The sequence below is a fragment of the Protopterus annectens genome, chromosome 4.part1 (genome assembly GCF_019279795.1).
Source record: "Protopterus annectens isolate FY-2018-M chromosome 4.part1, PAN1.0, whole genome shotgun sequence".
In the NCBI taxonomy this organism is placed as follows: domain Eukaryota; kingdom Metazoa; phylum Chordata; order Ceratodontiformes; family Protopteridae; genus Protopterus; species Protopterus annectens.
The window spans coordinates 378,521,713-378,543,061 of NC_056734.1; the positions used below are offsets into that span (position 1 = coordinate 378,521,713).

General features: G+C 35.3%; 1 protein-coding gene across 1 annotated transcript in view; it reads left to right on the plus strand.

Moving 5' to 3' along the window:
• The window catches only part of LOC122801213 (5-hydroxytryptamine receptor 3C-like), a 288,751-nt gene that overhangs the window by 26,002 nt on the left and 241,400 nt on the right, over positions 1-21,349 (plus strand). The gene's annotated exons all lie outside the window — the stretch shown is intronic.

Below are 21,349 nucleotides of genomic sequence, written 5' to 3' on the forward strand. Positions count from 1 at the left end.
AGTAGTAGGCATAGTTTACGTCATAACATGAATGGAATAACTGCTAATCTAGTGTGTCTGAAACAAGTGCAGCAGTGAGAATTTAGCAGGTGTTGATTGTTTGTTTTTAAAGTCCTTTGTAATAATTTATTTTTTTATGCCAGAAGGAAGGCAACTTTCCTAATGATGGTCTTATTAAATATGTATTTTCTAATAGTGAGGGTCTCAGTTTATATGCTTGTTCCTTATTCATTAGCAGATTTTTTTGAAGGGAGAACAATAATGGAGATTAACAGTTCGGAACAAATGTGTACTAAACAGCATATTTGCTTTGTCTTGTACTGGAAACCATTTAAATCTTTAAATAATTTGCAGTGGTGATTTACATACCAGCTAAGATAGCAAATCAGTAGATTTTCTTCATTTATTTGGAGTAGTCAGTTATTGAATGAGGAATAAAAATATGAGGGGTGGGCTGTACTTGTAATTTTGGGAGCAACATATTTCTTGTAAATATATGATAGAATAGTCATGGTTTAGACACACTCCAGAAATTGCTGGAATGCTCAGAACTGTAGTTGCTACAACACATCACATAGTTACTTATTTAGAATAAATAATTACATAGTTTGTTACATGCCTAACATATATTACCTCACAACACCATGACTGCATAAAGGTTTATGGTTTTATTACAATTTTATGAAACTGTAAGCCATATATAACAAAGAGTATAACCTTTCAATGTGTATCACTCATAACAGCATCAGATTTTTCAGCATAAGTTCTGTGATTGGAACCATGGCAGAATCCTATTTTACAGGGTTTGATTCCCACAGTCTTCACCTGCCTACTGCATAAACTTGAATGAGTCATTTAAGCAGACAGTGTTTTGGGGCAATCAGAAAATTGTTCTAGGCTTCTCAATGGTTTCCTGGACAGCATGCATAGTAACAACCTATGAACTAGAAGAAAGTTGTAATATAATAAAACAACAGTATGTGTGGTACTGTTCATTAAACAGAATAGTTATCACAATACATGGGTAAAGGTTTTAAAATCCTATTCATTCCCATGGTGCAGAAGGAAGGAGCCCTGACTGTACCCCAGATGACCCATGTTTGGCTAAAGGAGTGGGGTCGTGTGGGGTAGATGGGAGTGAATGACTGCTGTTGCTCATGCATCCCATGGGGATGGGATGCCACTCTGGCTCTGGTCTATATTAATTCCATGAAAGACATATTCATTGAATACGTCTTCAGCGAACAACAACTGCTGAAAATCACTTTACAAATCATGGAATTTTTCCCATGGTTTGCAAACACTTGGCCATCATCTAAACCTTGCCCTTTTCCCCACTGTAGTGTGATCTTGGAGATGGTATATATAGTTAGGTGTGGTGTAGGAGGCGAAGCTCCCCACTTGGATGAATTTGATTTAGTCCGTGGTGTGTTCTGGACAGTTGGTGGGCAAATGTTCGATGAATACATCTTTTGTAGAATTAATATAGACCCTCTGGTTCACCTCCTGGGTGCTACAAGTAGTAACCATGGAGTTCTTGCCTGTGGAGCATGCTTTGCCAAGGGGCTGCACTAAGCACATGGATGGAGGTGCATGTTCTCCTCACAGTTAGCAGCACTAGCAGAGCCCTAATGAGTCACTACATGGAGTAGGAGCTCCTAAGGAGAAGGGAGGGGATTCAACCAGCTCCAGTAGAATGTTTGCTCCCTACCACCTGACTCTCATCTCTCTTGGGAAATTAGCTGTCCAATTAGGACATCCAGTCAAGGAACAAATGGGCAAAGGGCTCTCATTGGCTGGATGTACCCAGCTATCACTGCAGAGAAAGGGGTATATTGGTTGATTAGGAAAAGCAAGGGGAGCTATTGGGCAAGAGCCTATGCCCCTCAGCTCAGTGCATGCGCACTCATTTACATAGAGTGTCAAGGGCGACTATTAGCAGCTTTGGTGGTCACAACTCATGTCTCTCTGTAATGGCTTGCTGCTAAGGACAAGCTTTTACCTGGATTACCAGCAAATCAACTGGGAGCTATCCCTCCTCCCACCAGGATGGGCATGTCTGTCTTTTCCTGTCCTCCCATCCATGGCCCAAGCATTGACAAGTCCATCTTTCCATGCTATGTCCATCAAGGGCTCAAGGCACACTTTGAATTTTGGTCACCTGGGCTGTAGTCATTGCTTTCTCCCTCTATGTCATGTATCTGGCTGTAAACCTTTGATTCTTTTGGCTATAAAATGGTGGGGCATTTCTAGTTGGGAGAGTTGTTTGAAGCTATACATGCCACATGGAGCATTGTATTTCAAGATGTCCTATGAGGGCAAAGTAAAAGGGAATAAGAATGGAATGGGGCTCTTGATAAGAAAGCATGACAGCTGGGTTGAGAAAAGTAGAATGATTTTCTGATAATGTTGCCGATATGCTGTCTTGAGGACAGGTTATTGTCTATGTAAGTTACCAAAACCTTGATTACAGTGTCACTGTTAAGGTGAAGCCCATTTATGTGACACTGTTCAGGAGAACTTGCTTTACCAAAGGCAGATATGCAATATTTCTTTGCATTTATAATAAAACCGTATTGTAGTATCTGAGAATACGAGGGGATATTTATGATGATTCCCATCTTGCAGTTATTTATGTATTTAGTTAACCAAAAGCCAATAGCTTTATACACACATCAGTGAAATGGATTCCAAATGGGAGGGAGGGCCTTGAGGGATTATACTACTTACATGTTGCATTTTGGAGAAGCTATTATTTATTCTGATGGAATTATGTTCAGTTTGTTAGCCTGCTAGCAATCCAATAAACTACAAGGGTAGTGTTATTGTTGTTTAGCTGGATTATCTTATTCATGATGTCAGGGGGATGGTATCAAATGCTTCGGGTAAATCCTGATAAGCAACGAGGAGTGGTATCCTTTATTTAGCAGTTTGCTGAGTTTTTCAAAGAATCTAGCAAGATTAAGAATACATGGGAAACTTAACTTCATTATTAATTAGTTCCATAATAATGTGTTCTCTGCCTTTACTGGTAATATCAGTAGGGTTGATGGGCACATAGTTACAAGCCCATCAAGGCTAGGGATAGGTAAGAAAGCACTGAGGTTATGTTTTTGGGATAACAGCTTATATAAAACTGATTATAAACCAATATACTTGAAATCCTGGATGAGAAAAGGAATAATATATTGACCAGATTTTTGCTCCTTCATGAGGATTTCTTCCCTAGCTTTCAAGGAGTGTGACATTCTAGTTAGAGAAGAAAATGTGAGGTGGTGGCAATATTTTCAGCTTATAAACTTAAGTAGCATTGCAAAACAGAGCCAGGGTTACTTGGATGGCAATGTGTTGTTACAAGGAGCTTTCCAAGAGACTCTAATCCCTTTAATATCATAGCACTAGCAAGGGCCAAATGTGTTAAGATGGGACTTAGAAAAATGGAGGGCTCAGCTGGGTTTGAGCTTTCAGTGGGTGATTGAGAAAAGGCTTTTAAATTTGTATTGTATACTGAAGGGTGCCCCTATTTTGTCATAAACACATTTTAAGAAATTTCACTTCTGGCACACTACACCGAAATTTGCAATGAGCAGTGTATGGGGTGCCAACAAATACTACAGATATGTAAGGTACACATGTGTAAAACTACTATACATATTCCATGTTTTAGCAAAATTGTTACAACCTTTGTGACCCAGGTTATAACATAAAAGGTCATTGCACCAGCTCACCAGTATGGGCAACTAACTAACTAACTAATAAATATGTAAATAAATACTAGAACTCATGCTTAGTTCTTTACTGAGAAAGTGAATGGTGGATCTGGATGCAGGTTTCCCTTAATAGTTCTAGCTGACATCATCCACAAAGGGTGCATTAGAGCTTTTGAAAATTTTCTTAGAAGTGCTTATTATTTCAGCATGTGAAGAGAAAGTAGATGGAGAATAAATGACCTGCTTCAGTAAGATGTCATGTGCTAGCTCACTATATGTACAAAAAACAGTTATAACATTACAAATTCATTCATAAAAGTACGTAAATACTATCTACACTGTATAGGTAAAACTTATTCAGTATCTATACATGAATGAAGAAATGGTCACAAAAGCAGAATGTTGACAATAAGAGCTGTAGAATCCACTGCAAGTCAAGAATTCTTTGCCAGTTTTTGTGTCTTTCGGCTTTTCCTGGTTAGGGGTTGCCACAGCGGAACTCCGGTCCGCTAATGATTGGCAATATATTTTTACGTGCTGGCTTGCCGGGCCTAACGCACAACCTTCACTGAAGTAACGCCCATTCACGCATGTCGCCACACAGAAGATGCTCTAACTGAGAATCGAACGGGCAACGTCTAACTGTGAGGCGATTCTTTGCCAGTACTGTTTGTAAAAAATACACCAGTATACTCTACAGTCACTTCACTTTATTACAAGCAGATATCAGCACTTTCGTCCCAGATAATGCTAACAGGAACTTCATCAGATACAATCATTAAGCAAAAATGCATTAATTTATCCACTTCATTGCATGATATCACTTCCTCTTCAAATTAAATGCATAAGTTAAAAATTCTGTTAAAAGGAAAAAGATGCAATGCACACTATAAACCTGAATATTTATTATTTAAAATTTGTTTAGACATTTTTTATTTTTCATACATTTTATTCTACAATTTTAGGGCTTTATTTTGGGATGTATATGTCTGTGGTTGTAGGAGCTTATTCAGGTTTATAGTGTGCATTGCCTCTTTTTCCTTTTAACAGAATTTTTAACTTATGCATTTAATTTGAAGAGGAAGTGACATCATGCAATGAAGTGGATAAATTAATGCATTTTTGTTTAATGATTGTATCTGATGAAGTTCTTGTTAGCATTATCTGGGACGAAAGTGCTTATATCTGCTTGTAATAAAGTGAAGTGACTGTAGAATATACTGGTGTATTTTTTACAAACAGTACTGGCAAAGAATCCTTGACTTGCAGTGGATTCTACAGCTCTTATTGTCTACATTCTGCTTTTGTGACCGTTTCTTGATTCATTTGTGGTTCAATACTTTTTTATTCAGTATCTATCTACTTTCACCTTGCCTTCATAATGGTTTCATGTAATCTCCAAAAAATAAGACGCCAACTAGGAATTAATAATTGATGTACTCTAGAAAAATCCATAATCATTCCTGTTGAAAGAGGCTGTCATTCTCATTTATGAGCGGCCTTAGATGACGCCAACAAAAATTAGGGGAAAGGAATTTGCCACAGAAGGATAAGTATGTGTCGAAAAAAGAGTTACCATGGCTTTTCTACCCATCAGCAACTCTGTACCATAAAGGTACAGCCCACCTCAGAATAGTGGCATATCCCTCAGCAGGGAGCCCCATTGCTAGATAACATATGGTATTTAACAAGGTATCATTGCCATCACAAAATAATTTTCTAGTGGGAGGAGAAAACAATACTCAGAATGGTCAACTACAGCTAATATGTTTTTATTTCTTGTATCTTGGATATTACGTCTAACAATGCTAGAAGTCTAAACCTCAAAATGCACTCTCTCGAGGCACTTCTAAAAATGGAGAACATCAATATCTGTGCAGTAACTGAGACCTGGTTCAAGGTTCCAGAGAGCACCCCTGAAATACCAGGCTACAACTCTTACCATACTTTTGGCCACCAAACCAGGACCAAAGCACTAAAGGTGGAGGAGTGTCCATATTCACCAAGGATATTCACACCTCCAGGCTAGTTGCCCAACACAATGCATCTGAAATCCTACAGGTGCAACTAACACTAGGTAAGACTGCAATCCAAATTGTAGCTTGCTACAGATCCCCCACCATGCTCCAAGATTCTCACTACACCTTTCTAAACATACTATAAAATATTAAGATACAACCAAACACCCTAATATTGGGTGATTTCAACTAACCTGCCATTAACTGGGAAAACTACTCTGGTACCAACACCTTTGCCCAACGATTCTTGGAATTCATAAATTCCAGCGCCCTGGACTAACTAATCCATAGTCCCACCAGGGGCTCAAATATCCTAGACCTGGTCATCACCAACATGGGAGATTGATGCTCCACACCAGTAGTCTCCCCCTCATTGGTCAGATTTGACCATAAGCTAATCACCCTTGGCATCCACATCCCACCCCCACCCCCCAGTAGGGAAACCTCCATAAAAAACTTCTCCAAAGCTAACTTAATGCTACTCAACTCAGAAGTGACAAACTTCATGACACCCATGCAGATGAGAACTGAAAGTTCGACTGCTGAATCCTACGCTAAGGCACTGTACGAGCACATCCACTCATGCATGAATCATGCCATTCCAAACAGAACCAAGACAGTCTCCTCCAAAAAAAGGAACCCAGTCTGGTGGTCCCCCGCCATAAACAAAGTATACAACAGAAGGAAGAAACTGTTGCAGAAAAGAGGAAAATCCCAGGATGCAAAAAACTCCCTTACCAGCCTCAGTAAGAAGCTGAGATCCCTCATAAAATCCTCCAAAGCTAGTTGCAAAAATAAAATTGCCAAAGGTTTCAAGGACAACCACAAGGAATTTTATAGTTATGTCAAGAATCTAAATGGCAATGTTCAGATCTGCTCTGAGCTACAACAGAATGGCATCAAATATACTGATTCCCAAGGATATTGCCAATATCCTGGCAGATCGATTCAGTGCCAACTTCACCCCGCTCAAACCCCTAAAGGGCCCATCTCAATATCAAAAGATTGCCAAATTCCAGTAATCATGGCCACACAGGTAAAAAACGCATTCTCCAAACCTAAGAATACAGCATCCATGGGACCATACGACATCCCAAACTGTGTACTACATGAACTACAAAATGAACTGGCACCCCACCTAAGTGTCATGTTTAATCATAGCCTCACCTCAGGCTTTGTGCCCAATGAGTGGCGCACAGCTACAGTTATCCCACTCCTTTGTATCCCGGGAACTATTGTCCCATCAGTCTGACGAGCCTGATCTGCAAAGCCATGGAATGCATTATCATGGAACTTATAAACAAAGACATTGGCAACCTTCAAACACTGGACCCCACCCAGTTTGGCTTCGTAAAGGGCCAATCTTGTCTTCTCAACCTAAATGGCTTCTTCGAATCAGTCTCCAGAGTTGTGGACGCGGGTAAGATGATCCACACAGCCTATCTGGACCTTGCCAAGGCCTTCGACACCATCCCCCACTCTGGAATCTTAGATAAACTTACTAAGCTGGGCATTAATCCCTATGTCACTCAATGGGTTGCCAACTGGCTTACTGACAGAACCCACACTGTAAAAGTAGCCGACTCAAAATCCAGCTTCAGACAAGTGACAAGCGGAGTACCTCAGGGTTCAGTCCTGGGACCGCTCTTGTTTGGCATCTACTTCTCTGAAGTACAAGCCAGCACTAAGGAACTCTGCCTAACAAAATTAGCAGATGACTGCAAACTGGGAGCCATTACTGAATCCACAAATGATGTGACTATTCTACAAAAGGGCCTTACAGAAACAGATGCTTGGTTCCAGAGCTATGGGCTCAAGTTCAGTGCCAAGAACCGTATAGTTATCCCCTTTAGGAAAAACCAAGTACCCATGAATTTCCACATAAGTGGCAGTACACTAAACACTGAAAGTGTGATAAGGGACTTAGGGACATAGGTGGACAGTGGTCTCACCTTCAATAATCACATAGCCACAACAGTCAGGAAATCCTTCTATGTGGCACACCTCATCACTAAGAGCTTTTCATCCAGAAAAAAAGGAGGTAATTGTCCCACTGTACTCATCCCTCATTAGACCCATCATAGGGTACAATGCCCCGTTTAGTATGCACCTCATAAGACACCTGCAACAACTGGAAAGGCCACAGACATACCTCACTAAAAGAATCACAGGCCAAAAGCAGATGCCCTATGCTGATCGTCTAAAAAAACTCCATCTATACTCTGTCACATATCGCCTACTCAGAGGCGATCTCTGCTTAACATACAGGGCAATGTCAAACCAAGTGCTGTTGAACATACTACACTTAAAGAAATCCAAATCCCTTAGAGCCACACTCTCCAGGGATCTAAACCTGGTCATCACAATGAACAAAACATGCTGGAGGGATAGGTTCCTGACCCAGAGACTCCCCATACTCTGGAATAGACTGCCCATACATGTCAAGCTGAGCACTTCTTTGGCCCTCTTCAAAAGCAACCTTGATGACTGTATGGGAGATAGGAAGTTCACCCTGGGGACCACGTTAGTTGCTCTGCTAGACAGGGGACCAGGGAAGTAAATATTGTGGGAAGAAATAGCCAGGGAAATGTTATGGCTAAGCTTGTGTAGGCCGTAGGGCTGATAGCCTATTAAGCTATGAACAATTGCTAAGTTGAATACTGCTCAGGAAGAGATTTGAGAGGACCAGTATACAAAAGCTGGAAGAATTTCCCCTGCTTTTTTCCATTTCTGAAGCACAACAAATTTTTCTGAGTGCTCCACTGGACTATTTACCCACAACTTCTCCATATTTATGGCACCTCATCGCTGCTCTTTTCATTGACTCTAACGTTGTTGAGACAACATCAAAAAAGTGATTCCCATTGAAAACAAAGGAAACTGAATACATCAGAACATCACTTTTCACTCATAATGCATCTTCTAATGAAATGTAACAAAATAAGTTTCTGACATCATGCAATGCCTGTTACCATGGTCTTAGTGCCTCTGGATATATACTAAATGAAATGTATCTTTACAGTGGCGATTTTATTGGCATTTATTAAATGAAATGTACTAGTACAGTGGTAGTTTTATTATTAAAGCATTATAGTCTTACATGTGAAGTAGTCTTTGATCTCACATTTTTTCTGGTGAGTAGCAGAAGCTCACATGCACATAGCTGTACACAAATAAGGTGGATTCAGAGGAAACACTAAGTGGCTTCAATTTAAGATGGCAGCCCTCTTGGGTATACTTTCTGTTAAACTTGTGGTTGACTGATGGTGCTATGAAGAACAGATCAGCTACTGCTTCCTGTCATAGGAAGTTATGCATGACAGCATGTAGAAAACCCAGCATGCTGTATAACTACCATCTGCCAACTGATACAAAGAATTTGGTATTTTCTCTTGCTGGCACTTTGAGGACAGCTTCTCATGAATGCTTCTTTTTATTCACTTGTTATATCAGACTTCATTTCTATAGTTCTTAGCTTATTGGTCAGGGAATTCCATCAATAGTCCAGTAGTATCTTCAGGTGGTTGTGCCAGGCTTCCACAATGTTCTGCTTTCTCAAGAGGGTGGCATAGTTTGATCATATACACATCCGCAGTGGAGAGAGTATAATGCAGCCTGTGTGTCATACATTTTAACTTTCCCCAGGATATGATTACTTTTAGCAAAAGTGAAGACTAAGGACATTAACTCAAGTATTTTCCTTTTAAACTCAATGTGCGTAGGTATTATTGTATTGCAAGTCAGAAAACTAAAGGCTATTACAATGTTTACATCTTGCCTGCAGAGATGAGTCAGTCATTTCCTGGAATCTGATTTAATATAATGTGTAGGAAGTAGAAGATATCATCCCTTCACTTTAGAAGGATTTAAATTATGCTCAGAAGCATAGTCTGTAGGCCTTTCAATGTCTTGGCATTATGTACCTAGGTCTGTTCACAGCAAGTATTCTGCCATTTAAAACAACATGTTAAATGCATGATCATATGCCAGCTTATTCTTATGGCTCAGCAAGCAGTAGGTAAGGATTTTGCTGGGACTGATATTGCCATTTATGTTGTAAAGTTGCCTGCCTATATGACCATTCTCTGGAAATGTTCCACCCACAATCTCACAGCAGCTGATTCCATATCCCCAATTATTCCTTAATTAAAAGCAAAAGTACAGCCTTATTTCTAAGGTCATCATAAAACAAGTGATAAGCCTAACTCACTTAGAGGATAATCATAAAACAAGTGAAAAGCCTAACTCACTTAGAGTATAACCATAAAACAAGTGATAAGCCTAACTCACTTAGAGGATAATCATAAAACAAGTGAAAAGCCTAACTCACTTAGAGTATAACCATAAAACAAGTGATAAGCTTAACTCACTTAGAGGATAATCATAAAACAAGTGATAAGCCTAACTCACTTAGAGGTTAATCGTAAAACACGTGATAAGCCTAACTCACTTAGAAGATAATCATAAAACAAGTGATAAGCCTAACTCACTTAGAGAAAACATGGATCGGTTGAGCACCATCAATGTGTATATTTGTCCTGAGTGCACTCTTGCCTATGCACATCACTCTTGTTCTGGGGGCTCAAGGACCCATAAAAAAGAATAGTCTCAACAACCTCTATTGAAAGAGCCTTAGATTCATCTTTACTAATTTGATTGAACTTGTCATTTGAGATGGCAGTCCTCTGCATAATGGAGTTCATAGCTTCTTCTACTGCAGATTAAGTGTTGTCAGGGAATTCACTCTTCATTATTACTGAAAATCATCACAGCTCTTCCCTTGCAATGATCAGCACATTTATGAGCACAACATCAGCAGGATGTTGCATTATTTTTGCATTCACATTTGCATAGGCATCCATCTATTTCCTGCTCTTGGGCAATCATGGCTTCTTTGGCTGGCTGTTAACACCAGAGTTAGGGATGCTACTTCCTTGCTGCACAGAATAATCTCCATTAGACTGCTTGGCCTCTATGCTAACCTGCTTTTGACATTTGATGACTAGAGAATGGAGACTGTTATATAGCTGATTTAATTAGAGTCAACCTGCACTTGCAGTGTACTTATTGTTTATTGTGTGCTTGTTATAAGCTCAAGCTTAGTAATGCAGAAGCAAGTGACATACATATTGTGTGCTTCACAGGGAATAAAATATTATTTTATACACCAGTATGCAAAGCTTGGAACTGTACACATAAAGCAATTGTGATATAATAATAAAAAAGAAAACTGCTGCTCTTCGCAATCAAAATTATGTTTGAAAAGGGCAGAATACGAAAGTGCAGTTATGATGCTTCTAACGGGATTTGTGACTACCATGCATGCCATTACCACAGAAACCTTTCAAGGTCACATAAAAATTTTATTTTTCTATTTGTTGACCATCTTTGTCCCACTAGGCTAATAACCTCTTTTCCATGGAAAATCAAGGTAGCATTTATACTATTAGGGGAAATATGACCAAGACATTGGGACATATCTCTTAACCGTCCAGATTTTTGCCTCATGTTTTTGGTCTGTTCCTCAAGTCACTAATAAGATATATTTGAGTTTCAGACTTCATACCCTTCAGAAAATGCATGCTAACACAAATTTGGTTATTCTGGCAACTTCCTAAGTTTATAAGTGCAATATGTAAAACGTGTCCCTATTTTTGGGCCTTTGTCCCTCCCATTATTTAAGGCTTTGTCTAGATTTCTTATGCTAAGAGGATGATAGCTATGTAGTCAAGAACTTCCCTATTTGATATTGTTGCGAGCATGACCCATTTTGGAGGAGCACTTCTTGTTTCTGTTCCAGGTACAGAGAAACAGGGAGGCAGATGATGAGAGAAGGAGATGATGGAGTGGTGAAAGAAATGAAGGAGAAAGCAAATATCAAAAATGGAGAATGTGTGCAGGATTCTGAGGAAATGTTTCAAAGAGGCCTGTTTGATGGAGATGAGTCAGCAAATGATGGACATATAATTACACCCCTAAAATTGAAAGGATTATGAGATGATTTACTTAAGGAAAAGGTGGTGCAGAATGAGCCAGAAAATGAAGGAGATGTTTCCTGGGGGGGGGGGGGGGGGCATTATAGAGAAAATACAAAAGGAGGATGCGGAGACTATCCTGAAGAATAGCGGTGAGAGGGAAAATAAGACATATGCAGAGAAATTAAAATAAGGCCAAAGTGGAGTAGCAGACAAGAAGACAGAAGAAAATGAAAAATGGAAGTACATGGTAAGGATTCAAAGTAAAGAAGACAAAGAAATGGACAGGTATGAAGCATGGTACAATTTAATAACTCCTTTGGGTGTAAAAGCATATGAGGTAAGAGCATTTATTCTTATTAACAAAAAGACATTGTGTGACATTATATTTGAGACCATTTTTTCAATGCAAAATTTTCTTGGACAATATGAAAAACAAGAAAGACTGTAACCTATGGAATCTTTATGTGATAAAAACATTTAACAGGGAAACAAAGAAAAAAATCATGTACAATTTTGAACAGACATAGAAAGAGAGACTCTGAAAGGACATTTGAAAGCTTTATGCAAAGAAGTACTGGACATTGCAAAAGTTTATGAAAAAGCGGTTTATGAACTGGTGGTCAGGATTCTAGAATTGTGTTAAAAATAGAAAGAGAAAAAATATACATATGCCAATCATGATAAGTTTGGAGGGGAATAGGGGTGTAGTGAAGTACTGGGGACAACCCAAAACATTTTTTTGGGGAAATGAAGGACATCTGGTAAGTAACTGTGACAAAAAAGACATTTTGTATTTGTGGGGAAATGGGACAAGATACAAAAAATGTGAATTTAAATGTTATAAATGCAACAAAATTGGGCATTTATAGGTGGAGTGCAAAAATGAAAATAAGAGTAAGGAAAAAGAAAAAGAAAGAGAAGAAATTTTAGAAGTAGTAGAAACAGAAGAAAAATAGATGAAAAAAATAATAGAAGAAGGTTCTGAAATAAGTGATGGAGAAGATATAAATTGGGAGGTAGTAAAAAAGAAAATTCTATTGGTAAATGGGTGAAAGACAGAAATAGAAATTTTAAAGGGATAAGTACAAAAGAAAAAAGAGAAAGGAAATGGATGAAAAATAATATATACAGCTAATGATTCGGGCCTGGTATATGGTTAAGGTGTTTGACACTCAGACATAAAGTTTTTGATTCTCACACTGGAGAAGGAAATTGGATAGCCTTCGAATGGCCTATTAAGAAAGCTAGCCTAGTAATTGGCTATGAATTTATGAAACCATTAATTTAAGAAAAAGAGAAAATGAACATTTTAGAGTGCTTTCTATAAATGTGAATAGTATTAAGAATATACTAAGAAGGAGGCATGGCCAAGATGGTGAACAGTTAGCAGCCAAAAAATTTGCTCTGCTTCTCTTCAGCTTTTTTGACATTTATTTTAGCTTGGAAATTAATATCATGATTAATTCCATCTATCCAATACTGTAATATAATTTTGAAGGAAATCTAGCTTTTGGGACTTTTCAAATTCTTTTTCCTGTCAGAATTTTTTTAAACAGATCCAGCAGTGTGTCATTCAAAGTTGCTTCACAGGAGGGCTTGATGAAGAAAGAGCTACAAACTATTTTTGCAAGTATCCAAGATCTCTTGATCAAAATGGATAAGCTTGAAGGAAAAAGTAGATAACATAAAAAAATTGTAAGAAACAACTAGATTTACTGAACACATTTTTTAAGAAACAATCAGCTCAGATTTCATCTACAGAAGAGTCAGTGAATGACTTAGATGGTGGGTTATCTGAAAATGAAAACCATGTTGAATTTTTATGGAAACAAAATACTTTACCCTTGGAAAAGATGAAAGATCTAGAAAATAGATCTATAAAAAATAATATCAGAACATATGAAATACAGGAGAATGAAGAAGTTAACATGATACAATTCCTAAACAAATGGTTACCAAAAAACATTAAATCTGCAAGAATCTCACTCTTTTGGCATAGAGAGAGCTCACAGGTCACTCTCAAACTAATTTAAAAAATAATTCTACCACTCCCAGATCTATAATTGCTAAATGTCTCTTAACCCAAGACAAGGGCCTTGTATTGAAGGCAGCCTGGTCAAATTCCCCAGTAAATATGAAGGTAAACAATATCAGATTTAACAATGATTATTCCTCATTGGTGACTGCTAAAAGAAAAACATGTATCCATTTAATTAAGAGACCAAAGAAGATGAACATCAGATCTCAAATTATCTCCAGCAAAAATATTTTTTTTTTCCTGGGGGACAAAAAACTTTAATACTCTTCTGGAAACCTTGGATTTTACTCAGAAGAACAAACTTTTAGACAAATCTGTAGAAATGTACTGGTCTCTAACAAGTTTAAAGAGACAAGCAACTAGAAATTGATGGTCAGTTAATGAAAAGAACAGCAAAAACTAAAAGAAAGTAATGACTTATTTTATTTGCATTGTTGTGTTGCTGTTCTGAAATACTGTCTTAATTTTCTTCTATGAAGCAAAACAGATAACAAGGTAAAAACTTTTCATTTATACAAATGTATTATTTAATAACACTACGATGGTGCAGCAGTAGCATTATTGCCTCACAGCAAGAGGTTCTCCCATTCGATTCTCGGCAAGAGTGCAGGGAGTGCTTTCTGTATGGAGTCTGCATGCCCTCCCCATGGTTTGTTGGGCATTCGAAAGACATGCGTAAATGGGCATGCCTTCACTGAAGGTTGGACGTTGAGCTGGCACCTCGGCGTTTGTGAAAATCTACTGCCAATCATTAGCGGACCAGAGTTCCACTGTGGTGACCCCTAACCGGGAAAAGCCGAAAGGCAAACAACAATAATTAGTTCCTTACATTATATATTCACTAATAAGTAGTAAATAGCTTTCAGTAGTAGTGATTAGACTAGTAAGAAAGTCTTTTTAAGTTTAGTAGTAGTCTTTTATTTAAGTATTTTATTTCTTCTTTAAATATATTAATATAGAGTATCTTTATATTAATTAAATACTTTAAGTTGGTAACATTATTATAGTGTTTAGATTGTCCGCAACTTAAAGAGGTACTTTACTATTGTAGCCCTGCTCTGGTTTATAGCAGTCTTTGATTAGTAGACATTGAAATGAAGGGCAATAGATACTGGCAATACAAATAGGTTGTAATACCTCTGTAGGGGTTATTCTTTTGATAAGTGTTGAATGATTAATGGTTGTAGTGTGTATTTTTTTATTATTTTTATTTAGCTGTTATTTGCTGAAGTGTAGTGTATTATAAGCTTAAAAACTGCATAGCTTTCTTTTTAGTCATTTAATGGCTTCACTCAATGCATGCTGCATCTCTTGTAGTTACAAGATGCTTTTTTAAAAAATTGAATATCCAATGTATCTTTCCCTTGTTAATATATTATTCTTGTAAAAGAATACAATTTAAATACATTTGCAAGACAGCTTTTATTCACCATAGCAGCCCAGATGATTCATTTTGGTTTCATCACAAAAGAGGAAGTAGGCTGCGATCTTTCAACTTTGATGAAACCGGAAGATCAATTTTGTAATGTTGAGATTAGCAGCAATAAGATGCAGCAAACAACAAGAGAAGATGGATATCTTGATAGAAAATGTTAAACTGTGGATTCCTTCAATAAGTATTTTGTTTTCATTATTTCTGTATAAATTTTAATTGTATTGATTTCCTAAAGATCTAAGGCATAGCCTGTTTGGATTTATAACAGCTAAACTGATGCTTGGACATCCTTGGACCCTTAGTGGTGCAATTTTATATAACTGCATACTGTCATTTTAAATATTGTAAATTTTTGGTGGGTGTTGACTGTGTGCAGTTCTGTTAGTATAATGAACATTAGACAAAGCTTAAATGCACCCTCTCAAACAGAATGTTTTCTATGGTATAGCTACACACTGCATTTGGCATGTCACAATACATCAAAATATGATTCTATCTGGTCCTTAATTATTGCAGATAAGCTGTTATGGGTCTTCCATACTTTTTGTTCACCCATTTATTTTATTAATGATGCCATTGGTGGTCAATTAATCTCAAGTTTGTAATGTTTGTTGTTTCATGTTTTCACAATTACAAATTCACATCTAGTATGTTTCAAGCATAGTAATATATTAGATGGATATGGATCTTTGCATTGCTCTGGTTTACTTCTATATGTATACATTTTGCTCTTGCCATTTTCTTGCTTAAAAGTGTAGATATGTTGGTTTGTCCTTGCAGTGGGATGGTCCTTATTAAATAATAAATAAACATAGGTTGTTGTGTGATCCCAGAAAGAAATGTGCAGTGATAACTGCATGTGTTAATTGGAAAATTGTGGTATTTTGTTTTTCTTTGCTTTATCTAATATTTAATGATTTATATATACATTGTGCTTCTCATACTAAAAATATTAAGTGATGAACATAGAAATCTAGTGATGTATTTTATTGTCAGTAGGAAAGTTAAATGGCACAGAAGTTTCATTATCCACAATGTAGTGGTGTAGTTATTTGCAAACACATTAGATAATAACATATTTGCTACACATGTAGGCTTGTGCATATTATCACATGTTCACATAGAAGGTTATATATATGGGGATACATGTTACTGTCACATTATCCTATGCTATTTTCCACTAACACCACAATGTATGCCATGATTGTAACATTCCCAGTGGTATATTTTATTGCAGTAGATTATTTTGATAATGTAAACTTATGTGATATGCTTATTAGGTTTTGCAAATGATGTGTTCATAAAATAAATGTAAATGCATCATGGAAATGGTTTCTTTCCTTAGACAGATGTCCTGTGTAGTATATACCGAACTCTGACATAGTTTTACAGTGTTCCATACCAGTGGTATCTTAGTTTATGTGTTTATTACTTGTGTAGTCCTAAAAAATGTTTCAGACTGGTTTTAACTGAAAACATTACATTAAATGTTGTGTTCACAGTCAAACTGTAGACATATATATTAGATAAATTCAATATATGTAAACGTGGTACAGGCATTAGCTCATACACATTATGTTTAATTCATAAGGGTGGTGGAGGGCTTATTCTTAATTGTATGTTTGTATGGAGCTAATGGATATGATGCATCTTGTTTGGTTCCTAGGTGGAAAGTGAATGCATATGTTTAATTGACGTGGGATTTATAAAAGTTGGATAAATATTTTATTATATTTAAAATATTTAGCTAGCAAAGTTTTGAAAGTTTTAAAAATATTAGCATGATATGTTGATAATTTTATTGTTCTATTATAATGAGACACCTTATATACTAATTAATTGAATATCAGTGGTTTTGTATATAGTTCACACTATAATGTAGGGCTGAGGGGAGGTATTTTATAATACTGTATTATGAAGTACTTGGATTTAAAGATTAATAACACTAATATGGTTAAGATATAAGTGATAATAAAATAAGGAAGAGAGACTATTTTAATGACATAAATGTTATGATGGAATAACTAAATATTCTTGATTATTATTCATAAACAGTATAACTTTAAAAGACAAATAGGTTGAATACTGAGCTTAATATTTATCTTTTATTTCAAATATATTGTACAGTTTGTATTTATTAAAGTAGAAGTATTATGTTTACATTAATAATAAATCTACTAGATGCTAACTTTTATACTATAAATAGTTGCTAAGTTTTAAGTTTTGTTATGAAAGATGCATTTGTTTTCATTCTCATTTGATTTATAATAATATAATGAAAAAATAATTGGTACAATATTGTAAATATATAAAGTTATATTATTTTAGAGTTAGTCTGTATTATAGTGTGTCATATAGGTTTACCATCAAAGTGTCAAAGGCAAAACAATTTTTAAGCAAAAGACTGAACTACAATGTTGAAAACAAAACAGCATCTAGCCTAAATGTCAAACATCAGAAACACAACAAACAGTTAACATACCAAACTTCCAGTTTCAAAAGTCTCCCTTTGCCCCCTGTAAATTATGTATGCCAACTCCAAGATTGCACTACAGTGAGGAAAAGGGTAAATTCCTTGATCCTCACCATACCATGATCTCCATTCACAATACCAAACTCATAATAATGAATCAAGCTTTACTTTTGTTATTATGATTTCGTATTATTCCAGTTGGGCATTGTGAAACTTTGAAAACATTCTTTTGGCCACACATTTTTGGTAAAGGAGCCTTTGAAATTTCAATGGCAAACTTGTCATATATATGAATGGGTTTTAAATACAATTATTTATTGACATTGATATCTATATTGAGAAGTGATGCAGTAGAAAGTTACTGGGTGGTATTTTAGAGATGGTTGCAAGTGGTTTGCATGATAACTTCATCAAACCAGAATTTTTTTAGTTCATGTTAGGAGGTGTAAATATTTTTGTCATTATTCTTTTAGTAGTTAGTTTACTGAATTTGTCCATAACAAACTTAGAAAAATTAAATGCAAGTTTTTGAATCTAGTTCATGACTTTCTTTTTTCTAAATCGATCACTATTAAATATGGTTACAAATGTATTTCATTAAACAGCATTGATTTTAATAGTCTATTAAAAGAGGGAGCTTAATCAAATATTTAAATGTAAATAAAGCTTACACTGTATATTTACAGGAAACACATTTCGTGTCAAAGATTTAGATAGATTGTTATTTAAAGATTACCTAATTCTAGTGGGCTCACACTTTAATTGAAAAGGGAAAGGCACTTTTATACCTTGGAAGAAGTCATCAATTATGCCCAAAGTTATTGAGACATATTCAGATAAGAATGGAATGATGTAATTGGTGGTAGTTGAAATAAACAAAACATATTATATGTTTATTAATGTTTATTGGATTCCTGCAATTAGTTCTCGAGTGGCTAAAAATATTTAGTTTTCATAGCTTTACATTCAAAAGGAGAAATTTTATTAGCTGGGTGATTTTAACTGCTAATTTTGGAAAAAGATACTATTAAGGAAAAAAAGACTGGAATATCTGTAGCTGCTAAGAATCTGGATGGTTTCATAAATTCAATGAACCTGAGAGATATATATGATCTAAAATGGCCAAACTCCCTTAATTATACACGTTATTCATTTAGATTTGGTACTCAAACAAATACAGACAAAATGTTTACCTCAGGTGGATTATATTCTAAAACTGATGAAGTGCCAATAACTTCTTGTCCTTTGTCTGACCTTTATGCTATTCTCTAATGCTTTAGTTTTTGCCAGAGAATTCAAGCTTGCATAGTTAAAATTAAAGGATTTAAGGAATGTTTTTGAATGAAACAAATTTGTTTATGGAGATTAATAATAATAATGGGGAAGCAACAGGCACTATTTTGTGTGATTCATTAAAAGCATATTCATATGGCAGAATTAACAGTTGGTATTTATATAAAAGGAAAAAAATGGGAGAAATGGGTTAACTGCTTTACAATCAAATATTGATAAACTACAATTTAAAATTTAATGATAGGACTTCAAACACTGAATTAAAAGTTTTAAATCAAAAATACTTAGAAATAATGCATGATAAGATTTCAATAAATTGAGAAAAATTAAAATTACAATCTTATTCTATTAACCCTAAAACTTTACATAGAGTAGCTATTAGATCAAAAAGATTGAATAATATAAATCATATTAAAGAGGTTGAATACAAAGTTGAGAACAATGTTAACAATGCAACAAATTTAAAAGATATATTAGAATGTTTTAGAAAACATTATGAATCAATTAATAATAGTAAATTGATATTGGATAATAAAACTTTAATCGCCAATTTAATGAAGGAAAATATATAAAATTAACAGAATAACAGAATGTTAAATTAAATAATTCATTTTCTTTTAAAGACACAAAAGAACAAATTAAAAATCTTAAAACTAATAAAGCTTCAGGGATATATGGTATAATTCCAGACCTATATAAACTTATTCCTGATAATGCATTAACAATGTTATTAAAAGCAGTAAAAAGTTCCAACTTCAACCAGCTACCTCAGAAAAGAAATAAAATCCATCAAAACAGCAAAAACACTGAGGTAAGGCTCCAGGCTTCAAAGGTTTATTGTTCATTAAAACAAGACACAAGTGCTTTCACCCTGTGGGCTTCTTCAGGTGTAATAAATCAAGGTACTAGCTCCTCTATTTATACTAATTAACACATACAGCTTAGGACATTCTTAAAGGTATATTCAAGATACAAGCTCTGTATTAAACAATACTAGTAAAGTACAAAGGTCCAAAATACATAAATACAATATAAATATAAAAACATAAATATAAATAAAATACATGTAAACCTATGATTAAAAACATTTTATCTGCACAGGGGTTTATTTCTTAGAGCTGGTTTTAGAGGGATATTTTCATTCAGGCCATGACCTATAGTAGCTTTAAGTCTAATGATCCATCTGGCCTCTAAGTTTTCAGTTTTTATCTTGACATCACCTCCACGTATACTTTCAAAAACTCTACCTATAGCCCTGAAAGAAAATACATGTTGGGAATTGGTATCACTGATATGTTTTGCTAAGGCATTGTGTGAACTGCCTTTTCTTATGTATGATACCAATTTCCAACATGTATTTTCTTTCAGGGCTATAGGTAGAATTTTTGAAAGTATACGTGGAGGTGATGTCAAGATAAAAACTGAAAACTTAGAGGCCAGATGGATCATTAGAGCTATTATAGGTCATGGCCTGAATGAAAATATCCCTCTAAAACCAGCTCTAAGAAATAAACCCCTGCACAGATAAAATGTTTTTAATCATAGGTTTACATGTATTTTATTTATATTTATGTTTTTATATTTATATTGTATTTATGTATTTTGGACCTTTGTACTTTACTAGTATTGTTTAATACAGAGCTTGTATCTTGAATATACCTTTAAGAATGTCCTAAGCTGTATGTGTTAATTAGTATAAATAGAGGCGCTAGTACCTTGATTTATTACACCTGAAGAAGCCCACAGGGTGAAAGTGCTTGTGTCTTGTTTTAATGAACAATAAACCTTTGAAGCCTGGAGCCTTACCTCAGTGTTTTTGCTGTTTTGACAAATGTTATTAAAAGGTTTAAACTAAGTTAGAAATTCATCAAATAGTCTACCCTCTTGGAAATACTCTTTGATTTCACCCATATTAAAGCAAGATAAAGACATAGAACTGTGTTCTTCTTAGTGTCCTATTTCACTTCTGAATATTGATTATAAAATTGTTCTGTATATAATTGCAAAAAAGATTAAATCACATGATGACTGGTTTAATTGAATATGTTCAAACTGTCTTTATTTTAAATAGAAGAGTGCAAGATAATATCATAGGACTTGTTTCATTAATAGATAGTGCAAACAAAAATAAGAAAGAGCTTTCAGTTATAAGTCTAGACTTGGATAAAGCTTTTGATTATGTAAATTGGTTTTATTTAAAGTTCTTAAAGAATACAATTTCTCTTTAGAATTTATAGATTTAATAACAAATGTATAATAATTCATTATCATTTGGTAAAATAAGTTCCTTTTTATGTAGCTCATTTAAATATTAAAAGGTATAAAGCAATGATGCCCTTTGTCTCCTTGGTTATTTGCTTTGACAATTGAACCTTTTGCTAATTTTATAAGATCAAATACTATG